This window comes from Podarcis muralis, chromosome 9, assembly GCF_964188315.1.
Source record: "Podarcis muralis chromosome 9, rPodMur119.hap1.1, whole genome shotgun sequence".
NCBI classification, from domain to species: Eukaryota; Metazoa; Chordata; class Lepidosauria; order Squamata; family Lacertidae; genus Podarcis; species Podarcis muralis.
Window position 1 is genome coordinate 39,903,598 of NC_135663.1, and position 14,522 is coordinate 39,918,119.

General features: G+C 42.0%; 1 protein-coding gene across 1 annotated transcript in view; it reads right to left on the reverse strand.

The window, feature by feature from the left end:
* The window catches only part of FBXW7 (F-box and WD repeat domain containing 7), a 114,137-nt gene extending 99,875 nt beyond the window's left edge, over positions 1–14,262 (reverse strand). Inside the window, exon 1 of the mRNA XM_028744886.2 lies at positions 13,427–14,262. The gene's annotated coding sequence lies outside the window, so the exon portion shown is untranslated. The remainder of the gene's footprint in view (positions 1–13,426) is intronic.
* Positions 14,263–14,522: the final 260 nt, after the last annotated feature.

Below are 14,522 nucleotides of genomic sequence, written 5' to 3' on the forward strand. Positions count from 1 at the left end.
ACCAGTAGGAGCAGGGGTGGTGGTGGCAGGGGCCACCATGGGCCGGTTAGACAAGCCTCGTGGGCCGCTACCAGCCCATGGGCCTTAGGTTGCTGACCCCTGCCTTACATAGCTGGTACATCTCAAGTCTAGATTACTGAAATGCAGTCTCTATTGGTCTGTCCTTAAGGTTTGTCTGGAAGTTGCAATTAATGCAAAATGCAATCACCAGGTTATTTTGCAGGGTGGCCTATAGTCAGCATGTATCTTGCCCTGCATAAAGAATAAAATTGGCTGCCTATATGCTACTAGACCAAGTTTAAGGTTTTGATTGATAAAGCTTAGGATCAGATTATCTTCCAGGCTGCCCAATCTGAAATCTTATTTGACTAAAATACAATGGTTAGGATTAAGAACCTGGTATTTAATCCGGAAGCAGATTTTACAATTGCTGTTTAATGGGCAATTTATACACACTTTGCATATAAGTACAACTGAACCAATGATCTTGGTAAAACCAAAAGAAAACACTCTGAAAAGACCAAAACTATAGACTATTACCCACTTATGCTGGAGTATTCGGAACACAACTACTAAAATAATTATAATCTTTTTTTTCAATTTATGAACTCAAGTTTACTGTATAATGTTGCAATCTAAACTGTTTGAATATAAATATTGCCACTGGTGGAAGGAGTAAATGAGATGGAGGGGGGGGTCTCATTTTCCTGCTGCTTCTCAAATCAAGCTCTGCTACTGAACTCATAATAAGAGACTGGCTGAGCACTCAGCCCAAAGGGACTATAGGAGTCTGCCCTTAGCAAAAGAGAAGCAGCATAACTGTGCTTCCTCCTTTCTAACCCACCGAACACCATTATTCACTTTAGAGGCACAGCTCAGCTGAAACATGGCAAAGACATAATCAATGGGAAAGAAGAAGAAAAGCAGGCCATTCTCTATCCATAATTTAATATCACTGAATTTGTCCAGCCTAGTTCACTCAAAAGGTTAAGCCATGGATTGTTTAATCAATACGTGGCTTGCCTGAACACCCTGATATAGCCCAGCAAACTAATAATGGTTTGTTTCCTGACAATGATGTGAAGCCATAGTTTGGCTTTGACTTTCTAACGCGCTTAACCATAGTTTATTTGTCCACCCCATTCCAAATGCTTGTCAAGCTACAAAGGCACAAGGCAAAAGCAATTTGAAAACAAGCCATGCTTTTGCTTGTTTACTAATTTGAGAGACAACTAGTGGTTTGTTGAACCACGGTTTAAGCTTTTTGTGTGAACACAGATTCTGCCTGACACCAAGCAGCTTGAGCTGTTGGAGAAAACTCTTTGGATCCAGAAGTATCTGGATGCCCACACCCTTATTTTTCAACAGGAGAGGTTTAAACAAGAGCAAGTCCCTTTCCTGCCCCCAGAATGCACATTTTGCCACCTTCCTCATCCACACATAGATGTGGCATTTAGACCCACAAAGCTTTACAGAATCTTCTCTACCAGGATGAGCTACATGTATTTGCATAAACTGACAAAAATTTAAAAAGCTAAGTACAACTGTAACCTCTTTTAATTTTCAGCAATTTTTCATTTTTCTCCCTTTGAGTATGAAGGTATTTCCCCCTCTAATACAGACATTACCGAGACAGCAGTCAACATAGTTTGAGGAAAAAGCATGCCAATGCTAATCCTTAAACTACCCATTAGGCACTTAAACAGGGGTAGGGATGCAATCTTTAAAAAAAAACAAAAAACGGACAGGAAGTTTCACTGAAGTTTTATCTTAATTTCCAATTATAATTATAATTTATTCAGACAAATCATCCAGTACTAACAAAAAAGATAAAGACACTCAATACAACAACTCTATTATCAGCAGTCCGTTTCATTTTGTTTTGTAAGCTAAGCACTGTGAATCCAAGAGTACAACGTTGTGTGGATGAAATATCAAGATAAAGGCTACGCTACCTTTCAAGTTGGTCCACTGAAAGGCATCTTTTCAAGAGTCAATGTTGTGTTTTTAGGTATATGTGCTGGGAACCAAACAAGAGTCTGTCTGAACACAGGAGCTATGAAGACTTTATTTTTAAGTTGCTGAGCTGGAGTCCAAGAATTGTGTTGCAGTTCTCCTTGCGCACTTTTCTTCTTCACAAAAAAACTTTTTATTGTGCTTTAGTAGAAGGTCAATGGCTATCACTTCACTACTTGAGCACAATGGTGAATTGAAACAAGAACTCATAGCTGTTTGGACCGACAAAGCTACCAGTATGTCTAAGCCAATAAAGCGATTTGTTCATTAAAGCTACTAATAAAGCAACCTTTTGTTAGTCTATGAAACATCAGAAGCCTCAGAGAATGCATCTAACTGCAATATTTCTGGCTTTCCCACAAACTCTAGAAACGTCTCTTAAAACAAGTTCAAGGCTTAGTATTTTGATTTTCATATAGGTTGAACACACTAGTTGCATTTAATAATTCCATGTTCATGTAACAGAAAGCCAGGTCAAGGCACAGCTAAAATGCAAAAGCTGTCAATAAAGCCAACAACAGTAACAACGTATACCTTTGAAACAGAGTAAATAAAATTACATGACTCTAAAAAAGGAGCAAGCGTTTGATAAGGGACGCACTAACAGCACCCATGATGCTGCTTGACCAAGTTGTGGGTGCCTGTTTACTGGGCCAAGAGGTAGGAGTCAACTTGATTCATTCCAGTTAAGTTTAACACTGGCAGCTTTGTGAATTTTGCCCATCCTGTATATGTTGACTGACAATATAAGCCAATAGGATACCCTCTATTTTAATGAATTTCTAACTACCCTTTGAAAGCCACGCACCCTAGATCTTAGGACACTTTCCTTATGCATATTTTCCTCAGTCCATGGTCCATTGGTCATCTATAAAAGAACCAGAGCACTAACCAGAATTAAGATTAAGCTCAGGATTAAGAGCTCTCCCCAGAATGTAACTAACATGTAGCCTAGTCCTCAAAAGGGTATGCCATAATAAATCTGCTAGTCTTTTAAGGTGCTAAAATACTTTGTTGTTTTGCTCCCCTCTGGAAGCTATTATCAAACAGGATAGTAAGGCTATCCTCCCAACCTCACAATCGTTATGAGGCATACATCACAATGCAAATACACTGATAATCAATTCTTGGTTGATTGGGGCGGGGCAGAGGTGACAGAAAAATAAGAGGAATGTGTGAAAAAATCAGTATGCAGAATCTAGAAAATTAATGGAGAGTAACAGGATGTAGCAGGGCCTGGGAGAGAGAAAAATACAGGCGCATGCATGGAATGTTACAAAATAATACAAACCAAGAGGAAGAGCTAAATGGTCTAAATCATCAAGTTATTTGCTGCACTGTAGATTCAACTGATCTACAAAGGCCACAGTCCAATGCACATTTAATAGGGATCAAGTCCCACTGAATTTATTTCTAAATGAGTAGGAACAAAACTGAGCACCAAGACAAAAACATAGGTGCAGACTGTGGGTTGTTTCATACATGTATGTGTATCACTCAATTACTAATTCAGATGCTACACATTCAGATTGTTTAGAATTATAAGACTGAGGCTAACCTCCACCTCAGGCTATTCTCTCCCTTCTTCTGTTATGTTTTTGAGTTTCTAAGCCCCACTGAGTTCAATGGCACCTTCTCCCAGGTATGTGAGTATATGACTGCTGCCTTAAATAGTCAAAGGGCAACGTAATGAGAATATTTTTTTTAATGGCATGAATTTTTGGAAACTCATCAGATGCACAGTAGTCACCTAAGAATGATGTATACCCAGAGTGCATGGGGGGACAGATTCCTCCAAAATAAATAACAAAAGGAAGATCAAACAATGCAAGAGAAATAGCGTTAGGTGTATCATAGCAATATGCCGCAGTTCACAAATTAATACAGAACTTATTCAAATCAATACAAGACTTAATCAGTGTGAGTGTCAAACATGCCTGTAAGCTACTGGTGATAAACTGATATTGCAAGATTGAATCCTGTACACATACTTAAAACATAGACAATTATGTTTAGGAGTGTACTAGTCATTTCCAGAGTTTGTTTAGACCAAGGTTCACAATGTCAATTTTCCCTCTGAACCTTTTCTGTTGGAATATGGCAAAAATGAATATTTATTATGCAAGACTGAAATTCTCTCCCTATGGTTCCTGAACATTATTAATTTTAATGTCAGATTTGTGTCATAGTGAGACGTTTCATCTTTCTGTTCTCAGGATACCTGCCCACTAGCATGACTGCTTCATTCATCTAATGAAATGGACTCTTGGTCCACAAAAGCTTGACACAAAAAACTTTTAAGGTGCCAGAAGACTGTTTCTATTGCTACAGACTAACTTGGCTATCCCCTACAGAAGTTATCAAGTAGTTTCATTGCATAGGAGGACAGTCAGAATTTCAGATAAAAGTGGTACCTCGGGTTACATAGGCTTCAGGTTACATACGCCTCAGGTTACAGACTCCGCTAACCCATAAATAGTACCTCGGGTTAAGAACTTTGCTTCAGGATGAGAACAGAAATTGTGCCCTGGCGGCAGCAGGAGGCCCCATTAGCTAAAGTGGTGCTTCAGGTTAAGAACAGTTTCAGGTTAAGAACAGACCTCCAGAACAAATTAAATACTTAACCCGAGGTACCACTGCACACCAGAATGGTGTTTACATGAACGTACAACAACAGGAAGCAAATGTTGAACACACCACATGAATTTCAATAAGAGTTCTGATGGCGAAGCTATAGATAATATGTTGAAGTTTGGACTGCAAGAACATTAACACTACTGAAATGCTGGATTTGTTTTGTTGACAAGTGACAAGAGTTCAGCCACCTGTTTAGTACTTCACAGAAATGCCATATTTCTATACCAGAAATCAAATAATAATTAAATTAGCCATTTAAATAGCTGTTTGTGAACAACTGGTTTTTATTTATTTATTTATTTTACTGACTACAAAGAACAGCACTACAACACAGAGGATACCATTCCTGCAACATCCAAGCAGGAAGCGGATCCAGCAGAAATCCAGGTTTAGATGACCACTCAGGGATGCTTCCTATAAGGTACTGTATTTTTAAACTCCTGAAGTTTGGCAGCTGGCTTTGTGCAAGACACTACTCTCAGCATAAGGCACCTCACACAATACTAAAATACTAGTTGCAGCTTTGAAAGAATACAAGGATGCAAAAGTAACAAATGCATTCCTTTTTTAAATGCAGTTTTTTCAACAACAAAAAGTCATATGAACACAAACTAAAGCAAATTAGTTCTAATTTACACCAATTTCCTGCTTATTCGCACTTTCATACCCACAATACTAAGTCTCTTGCCATCCACATCAACTACAAATCAAACCTTAATCAAAAATAAATTCTCCAACTTAGTTTCACTTTAAATAGTAGTAGTTTCTGGGCCTTTTTTTACCCCCGAAGAGGCAACTTTTGCTTCCAGGCCTTTCCCATCTCACTGCATATGCTGTTCTTGGCAAGCTTCCAGCTTTGCTCTAAAAGCAGTCTTGGCTATATTTTCCCCTCCAGCGAAGTGCTTGGACAGCTCTGGATTTTCCCTTTTCTGAAAAAGGGAGGGGGGAAATGGCCTATAAATACAATTTGTCTTGCCTTCTATAAAGGCAAGAGGAAACGTTAAAGAAAATACATAGCTAAAAATAAATCTTGAATACCTGTAAAAGTAATGGCAGAATGAGAAACAAGTGCCTCACATTGTCCTGAGTTGTAAAAAGAACAGAAGTAAGCCACTAAGCATGCCACAAATACACACTGGCTAAATAATAATAAAAAGTAGAAGAGACTTATCCACACACTCAGGAAGCAGGATAAAACTGTTTCTGAAACACATAGTGAGTAGTAGTGGATCATGTCTGCACCACACTTGGTCTCCACAAGTCTGACAACGTCTAAATGGCATGTATTCCCCTCTGTGTATTTTCAGGGATATATTTGTAGAAATTCACTCAAAAGCAGGTGTCGTATCAAATACAAGGACACCTGGGGCAGAGAAAGAGGGATTCTCCTTCCCACACATTGATTAGGCAGAGTTTTCTGAACGCAGGACAACACCCAGGGCTTCATACATTGTGGCTAGGTGAAACAGCAAAGTAAAGAACATATGGATACAGTTTTTAGAGCCAAAAGATTTTTTAAATCTCCCTGAGATTTAACTGAAGAGTAGTTACATCAGGCAAGACAAATAGTGCATGTAGCTAGGTAAGTAGCACAGAGTGATTGCAAAAGAAAGTTTAGACCGTAACACTGAATATGCAGAAACACCACAGCTGAATTTCATTGCTTTGTAACATACTCAATACCTCCTCATTAAGTCTTGAGAAATGGAAGAGATTCAATCTCATCAGGAAATACAGAACGATAATTAGTAAGCATAAAAAGAAAACAAACTATTAGCTGTAGAAAACACCTATCTTAGGTCACATAACAGAAAAGGCCTTAATATTTCACAAGTAGACTAAAAAAAATGGAACACCAAATTTCATCATTATTACACACAAGAGGTCAAGCTCTCTACTTAACCCCAGACTTCTGCACAGAGCCAGACTGGGGCTACAATCTAACACAAAGGCCCACTAAAGTCAGTAGACTTAAGAGTAACTAGCTCTGGGATGGATTGTGACCAATAAATTTGGTTTCAAATCATGCCGTTTAAAGGTGTTTCACGTTTTTGTTCTAAGAAAGCATTAGGGGGTACACGTGGACTCCCATGAGTTGCTGGCTTCCCCCTGTCATGATCCCTGATAGGAATAGGAGTCCAACAAATAAAGAAGTCCATGGGTTCCCCATCCCTGTTTTAGGAATAAGCCTAAGGAGAAGTAGTGAAACCATTGTTCCCCATAAAACTTTTCTCACAATGAGCTGCAATATAAGAACAACTGCACAATGAGGCAGTGACGTAGGTTTGCTGGAAAGCTTGGATTAGGGTAATTTGTATCAGAAAATTTTGTTTGGATTTTTAAAAATGTGTGATGCCCTACAGTAATCCAATTAAGCCTGTTTATTTTACTTGTACTTAGTAACCAAAGCTAAAAATATTGAAAATGCCAACCTTGGCTGATATTTATTTAAAACTTGCATCCTTTCTTTGTTACTAAAGCTAACGCTATTCTAGGCTGCATCAACAGAAGTATAATGTCCCGATCAAAGGAAGTCATAGTACAGCTCTATTCTGCCTTGGGAAAACCACAACTGGAGAACTGCACCACAATTTAAGAAGGATATTAACAAACAGAGTATGACCAAGATAATAAAGGGTCTGTAAACCAAGTTCGATATGGAATGGTTGGGGAGTTGAGTACGTTTAGCCTGGTAAAGGAGGTAGGATACCCATCTTCAAATAGCTAAAGGGCTGTCACATGGATGATAGAGCAAGCTTGTTTAGTCCTGCTCTGGAGGGTAGGACCCAGACCAATAGATTCAGGTTACAAGAAAAGAGATTCTGTCTAAACATCAGAAGGAACTTTCTGACAGTAAGAGTTGTTTGACAGAGGAACAGACTTCTACAAGAACTTCCTTGGAGCTTTAAAGCAGAGGTTGGGTGGGTCATCTGCAGGTATGATTTAGTCAAGAATCCTGCATTGCAGGGGGTTGGACTAGATGACCCTCAGGGTAACTTCCAGCTTTACAATTCTATGATTCTACGAATTTATGAAATGGGAAATGTCCCATTAAAAAATTAAAACTTGTACACCCCACAACCATGTAGTGAAGACTTTGAAAACAACCTGACTTTGCTTAGTTACCCCTGTAATATTTGATTACATGAAGTGCAATCCTCAGCATCCCTCAGAAGCAAGCCCTACTGGTTTCAGTGGTACATGTGCTTGGGGCTGCAGTCTTAGATCACAAGATTGTTCCCCATTCTTGAACTTCTCATTAAGGAAGAGATGCTAAGCTTCCAAGGATCTCCAAGAAACTGCATGAAATCAAAACACATACTTGGGTAGTGTAATCCATCACCTTATCTCCTACAAATCCTTTACTGCTGGGGTCCAGCGCGACAATAATGATATTTTCATTTATCAAGAAAGCTAAGTAGTTGTTTTCAAAGAACTTCCCACATTATCTCAAAATTATTCTTAAATTGGAACAATTATTTTAGAATCCAAAACTTTATCCAAATACAATGTTTTCAATTAGGTTTTCCACTAGTACATTTATCACAGGTTAATGCCATCTACCAGTATGTTGCCACTCATTGAGTTCTATGATGGCTGTTGTTTACTTTTCTAAAAATTTAGTTATCTCCCTTTTGCTACTTTATGTCTAGTACTACTTTCAGTATCACTTCTGTTTAGGAACTTACTACATACAAGTATACTCAGCAAATTTACAGGGGAGGGGAATATTTTTTTAAGGGTTTTAACCAGAGACAAAGAAGAGCATTTTACTCTCCTGCTACATATCCATTCAATATATATCACTACTTTATAAGAGACTCTGAAGTCAGCTAAGGTTTCCAAATATTCTGCCTGCATTAAGAATGCAGCTGAAAGGGGCTTTTCTTCCTGATACTCCTACCAAGATCTAAAGGCTACTGTATGGCTGAGCAGCAGAACTGAGAGTGGTTAGGATCCTTCTTCACAGCTTTTCTCGCACTGCAACCTGAAGTATCACAAAATGAGAACATGAACCATACCACAAAAAGGAATGGTGAAAGGGATCTGTCAACAGCAAATCAATATGAAACCTTGACAGAGGAACAAAATTAATGCTGTAGAATTCATTCCTTAAAGAATCTGAAGGCAAGATTTCCAAGCCTAAACAATTGAAAAGACTACCTGAATCTCTTCTCCCTGGAGTCTCTGGTCTACAAAAGTACAGTAATATACTTACTGCTTATACCTGTCTCAATTCAGATGCTAGAAGAACGGTCTCATCCAAAACCTGAACTCCTAGAACCTATTATGTATTCAACAATGCAAGTTTAAAAAGCAGAGCAATGTTGTAAAGCTAAGCACTCTATAGAAAGTTATTGAAATGGGATAGACAGCCAGCTAGACAACCTCATTTTGCCCCATTTATGCATATGTGATATAGTGCAGCCTTTAATTACATGATTACATATTACTTTAGGTATACAACTCCTACATTGTTCAACATTCAGGATAGGCAGTGTTTATAAACATATCTGCATATTAGTGAGGCTGTTTTAGGACACCTCCCTTGTTTGCTGTAGAAGCAGACATTCAGAAACAGAAAGAAGAAACTACAAAGCTTCATCCTTTAAGCAGATGAATGTCACTTCAGAAAACACACATAAACCACACAAACATATATGAATTGAGTTTAAAAGGTAGTGAATGTTATCCAGCTAAGTCATACTCAGAGTAGACCCCATTAATGCGAAGATAAGCCAAACCTTGACCTGGTGTGAATAAGCAAATGTGCAGGCTCACAGAGAAAAGACAGCAGCTGCTCCGGCCCTCCTTCCCAGGACCTGCTTCAACCCAAGGCTAAGCTGTGGTTTGGTTCAGCATTACTTCCAAATCTGGGCTCATGCCTTGCCTCTAAGGTTTGCTCTTCATTTACTGCTCAAGGTTTCTCTGGACAAGACAAGCCATGAATCTGGGTTCAAACACAACAGACAGACGGACGGACAGATCCATGCAGAAAGTAGTTTACATAGCAAATTCCTGAAGTGATTCCAGCAGTTTTAATCATGCCAAAACAAGTGATTCTTTTTTTGCTATTTATGATGTTGAACTTAAAGTTGCCAAAATTACCGGTATATGGTGAGCTATTCACACAAACTGCTTGCTATGTGAAGCTGCCTCCATATGGCTGAGCTATTTAGTTACATGGATATTCAAAATCAGCCATATGAAATGGCAACCATTTCAGAGGCTCTTTCAAGTAACATCATTGTGGAATCTATAACCTGTGAAGCAGCTCTTAACCACTGAGTGGTAGCTGCAAATGTGGTTCTACCCTGTTACAATCCCCATTTTTCAATCACTTATGAAATATGAATGTCAGACTGGGCACAAAAGGGGAGAAATGTCAAGAAGAAACCTGTGTACTTCTCCACAAATAGTTATATTGTAAACAGACTATTCTGACAGTTGCCCAACCAAATATTAAGCTGTGTGACATTACCTTCCATAATTAAGGCTGCTGCAGCAGGTGTATTTTGTAGGCTCTTGCAAAAAAAAAACATGTGGCATAATAAACACGTTAGTCTTCAAGCTACCACTGAACTCTTGTACTTGCCACAAAAGGCCAACACTGCTACTCTTCTTGAAGCTACTGAGAAGGTAATTGCTCAACCCATCCCAAATATAACTGGGGTGAAACTGTTTGGCTGACAACACTCATACTTAGCCTTAATCCAGAATCAAGAAGATGAAAGACAAAGTGCAAGTCAATGGATGAGGTAGCTTCTGAGAGGGGAAATCTAGAAAGGAAGCAGCAAAAAAACAGTGAAGAGAAGGCATGGCAAAGAACTGACAGAAATTACTTGGAAAGGCCAGAATTTAATGGCTCTTTTGAAATCTCAAAGAATGTAGAAACATGTCATCATCACCATCTCCTAGTAGCAATGGCTTCTTGTCAACCACGAATATCAGAAGGTAGGATGAATGGGCAGAGCACAAGATGACACAAATGACAAAGGCTACATTCCACATTAGTCATATTCAAAGCAGGCTCATTGAAATTAATGAATATGACTAACTTAGGTCCATTAATTTCATGAAGTCTCCTCTAAGTAAAATTCAGTTGCCTATAACCAACAGTCTTTTGAAACAAAGGTTCATTACCTTACTCAGCTTTTTCTTGTGGAATGAACAGATTTTGATACTAGAAAGACACAAATGAAAAGAAGGGGATATGCTAGCCTAAGTAGACCATAAAGAACTAAAGCCATTTTTAACTTAAGATGTTCTAAGAAAAGTGTAAGACTGTGAGCTAACCAATTCTAGGACAAAAATAAATATGCACCAAGTATGTTCTCTTAGATGTGCCATTTATTTTAATAGAATTTACTTTCAGGGAAGTGCTTTTTGGCACCATAATCTAAGACTGAAGTTAAGCACATCAGCAGAAGTGCTACTAAAACACAGATAAACGGAATGAGATGATCCACCAGGTTGTTATATTGTATGTATTGAAGAGGTTAACTAGAGTACAAAATCTAACAAATGGTACAAGTCCAGTATAGCATTAACACCTTTAAAACTGTACTGTCCACTACACTTCCTCAGGAACTTAAGAAACCTGTTTTACTAGTAGTTATTTTTAAACAAAGAGTTTGCACAATACAATTACATAGTGAGACAGTGTGCAAAACATAAGCATTAGTGTAGCTCTTTAAAAGTGGCAGAAAATATTCAAAAGTGATACTTCACTGGCTTTACTATATTGAAATGATTGATACAGCAAGAGGACAAGGAAAAGAATGTGGCTAGGAGGTTAGGATTCACAGGATAGCACTCTAAGTAATTTTAAAAAGCAATTTACACTAATTATTAAAACATGGTCACATCAATTTCCATTTATGTTCTGGTATAAAAATGGTAACTGCACGGAGCAATACAAATCATATTTACTCAGAAGTAAATTCTACTAAATTCCACTGGCAAACCAATCCTAACCTTATTCATGAAGCAGCAGGTTGTGACAGCAATGCTGCATCTTTAGCCCCACTGCTCGTGCAGGCAGGAGCAAAAGGAAGGGAAGGGGGACCCTGTTCCATGCTATGCCTGGCTAGAGATGATGCGAGGATTGGGCCAAATAAGGCCCAATGTCATCAGGTGACTCTAGTGCAGCCAATTCTGCAGGTGACTGTCTATGTAAATCCCCCCCAATGTTACTTTTAGTGGAGTTGATTAGATTATTTATACCTTGCCCATCTGGTTTCCCCAGGCGCTCTGGGCAGATTACAGCATATCGAAAAACATAATAAAAACATCAAGGATTAAAAGCCTCCCAATTCAGATGTCTTCTAAAAGTTGTGTAATTCTTTATCTCCTTGACATATGAAGGGAGGGTGTTCCACCGGGGGGGGGGGGCGCACTACCAGGAAGGCCCTTGGTTGTTCTCCAGACACCATAAGGCTAGAACTCCCATCAACCTTAGCCAGCATGGCCAAAGTTAGTGATGACATAATTTGTTAGTTCTTAGTTCAACAGTATCTGCAGAGCCACAAGTTCCCTACCCCTCATTTAGGACTTCAGAATATCAACCCAAACCATGTTTATTTTGAAGTCCTCACAGAGTTCAATAGTACCAAATAAATGCTGTAACAATGCAATCCTATGAATGTTTACTCAAAAGTATCTCGCGCTGTATTCAACAGTCACATAACGAAAGATATGGCAAGCCAAACATTCCAATACTTTCACCAACCCACTGGTGGATAACAATATGGAGCTAAAGTTTATGCACGTGTGTTGACCATTGTGAGTCTTCTGATACAACTCCTACTATTAAACAGAGAGAGAGAGAGAGATGAAAATTATGCAACGTACTCTTGAACATCAGGCCAACAAGATGATTTTCAAAATATGGACAGAGTGGGTTTCTTAAATAAAATGTAACTCATATATAGTTATAAACTTAAGGCAGCACACACATTTAAACTGCATTAAAACTAACTTAAGATAATTTCTGATATAACTTTGCAGTGCAAGTGCAGTGCATATTAAAAATGTACAGAGTGTATTCAAATCTCAGACTTTCCAAGTGCTCAAGACCAATTGAGGCTGAATGAATCCTACCCTTGCCCTGCTTATCTTCAGACCATCCAAACAGGAAGATACACCCAGTACCTCACAGTAGTCAACATCAAGTCCCTGTAAGAAAAACAGGCATATACCTGGTGGAGGGACCAAAAGTATGCAAAACTACTTTTTGTGGCTGGTAAGGGGGGGGGGGACTGCGGGAGAGGGGGTGAAAAAGAGAGAAAGAGTCTTAACACTTGGAGCAAACACGATGTCCGAAGTCGTCCCTTGATTGGCTCTCTCCAGCCCTTCTCTTTTCATTAAGCTACCCAACAAAGCCATTTAAAGCTCCCCTCGAGATGCACCCATCGTTTCCGCCTGACCCCGATGGAGAGATTTCTCGGCCACGGCTAAGAGGGAGGGTCAGTTAGCGCAGCAGACCGTGCAGAGCGACCGGCAACGTGAGGCGCATATGAAACGAGGGGCAGCGGCGGCGGCGGCTGCCCTTCACACCCCACCAAGTGCTGCGCGGGGCACAGCCGAAGCATCCCATTCCCTTTTCCCATCCTTCCCGCTCCCCGCCCCCTTTCCCTTGTTCCAACCGGGAGGAGAGGAGGAGAGAGGGTCGGCATCCACGTGCACCATCCGCGGAGCCCGGTGGTGGGATGCTGCAGCGGATCGGAGCGACAAACCCACCGCACCTTCCGTCCCACCGGTTGTTACTCACTTCGGGAGGGAGAGTCGAGCGAGAGAGAGGGAGGTCGATCAGCGGAGCCGGGCTGGGTTTCCTGCCGTGACCGTAGCAGACGTGGGGCCGAGAGGAGAGCGTGGCCGCCGGGACCACCGCTGCTTCTTCGCCCGCGGCGTGGCGGGCCGGTGTGGGCTGGGCAGCAAGTTCGACGCGGAGGAGGAGAGTCGGCTCGGGGGTCTCGGAGGCACACAGCTGGAAGGTGCAGGACGGGTCCTCGCCGGCTCCGGGGGGATCCTCAGTCTCAGCAGCAGCAGCAGCAGCAGCGAGCCCGGGGTCGCTTCACATGGAGCCGCCGGCGCCTCCACCTCCTCCAGCACAGCGCTGCCCGCCGCTTCCCCCCGGGGCCGGCGCGGCCACCCCCGGCCTTGGAGGGGGAGGCGGCGAGTGGGTCGGGCCGCGGCCCCAGCCCGGCTCTGGCTCTCATACACTCTCTCCGGGGGTCTCTGCCGCCGAGGGCGCTGCTAGGGCCCCAGCCAGGCAGAGGCAGCGCGGAAGCGGAGCCGGACGGCCAGGCTCAGCGCCGCTCCCGCCCCGCTCCCAGGCATGTGGGTGACTGAGTCTCCGCGCTGGGTCCGGGCGCTCCGCCGAGGGCGGCGGCAGTGTGAGGAGGAGAAGGGAGCGGGGCAAACGAGGAGCCGCTTCTGTTTCAGGAGGGGGAAAGGGGGCAGAGGCTCGCGCGCGCAGCCACGGGACGGTCCGGCTGCCTAGTCGCGCTCGGGAGCCGCTTGTTTTCTGTCCCTCACGCGAGCGCACACAGTCAGCGCTGAGGAGGAGGGAGGAGGAAAAGAAGGGACGGCCCGTCGACGGCGGCGCGGGAAGATGACACCAGCCGTAGCCTGGCAACAGCAACCCCCCCTTCACCAGCCGCCGCCGCCTCCCGGTGCGAAGTAATGACGTAGAGGGGTTGCTACGCAGGGTTGGCTAGGGGCGGGGTGCTGATGCTGCGGAACGGTGTCGTCCGGGACACTGGGGTGAGTCGAGGAGGAGAAGACGCCTCGCTCTGCGCAGCCGCAAACTTTGCGGGCGGGGTGGGGGTGGGAGATTAACCTCTTCGGCGCCGGACCAGCCTTGG